An 819-nucleotide genomic window follows, 5' to 3' on the forward strand; every position below is an offset into this window, starting at 1 on the left:
AATACCACCATAACTAAAAGAATCCATTATAAAAACTAAGAGTAATTTGAGAGAGAGGGAGCTTTAGGATATTGTGATAGTTTTTAGAAAAATTATGAGAGAGATTTGAGAGATTAAGAGAGATTGAGATAAATTAAGAGAGATTGAGAGAGATTGAGAGAGTCAGGGTAAGGAAAATGTACGGGGGATGGGGGCTATTTATAGGGAAATTTTTGGGTTAAAAATTGATTTTTTTTTCTCCCAAATTCGGATCCAACGGTCATTTTTTCATTTTTTGTCTCGGTGGGTCGGGTTCGGGCCGAAAAATCATGCAACGGTAAAAAAAGAAAAAAAAAAGTTGTAGGTCAGGCTTTCGGGTGGTAGGTCGGGTCGGGCGCAAAATTTTAAAAAACTAGCCACTACACGGGCTCGGGCTTCAGACAATTCGGGCCGGCTGAAAAAAATTTAAAAAAAATAAAAAAACGGCAGTCGACAGTCAAAGGAGGCAAATCGACAGCGAGCTTCGCCGTGTGGCCGTTTCTTGGGCAGCTCGAGCCTAAGCCCACCCTAGTGCTTCAATAGCCCTGCCCATCATGCCTGAAAAATTCAGGCTTCGGAAAGGCCTGTCGACCCATACTTCCAACACTAGTCCCACTAGATAAGATCCACTTGGCCCTGTAATAGGACCTACTTATTTAACTCTCACAGAACTCGTCCAGACTTTTATGATTATTCTGAAACTTTAAAATGTTTGTTTTGTCCACGTGACTCCTGCGGCGGGACCCACTTTCAAAGTGTGACAGGACATGTTCCCATCAAAACTTGTAGGATTACTCTTTC

The sequence above is a fragment of the Morus notabilis genome, unplaced genomic scaffold, assembly GCF_000414095.1.
Source record: "Morus notabilis unplaced genomic scaffold, ASM41409v2 Scaffold635, whole genome shotgun sequence".
NCBI lineage: Eukaryota > Viridiplantae > Streptophyta > Magnoliopsida > Rosales > Moraceae > Morus > Morus notabilis.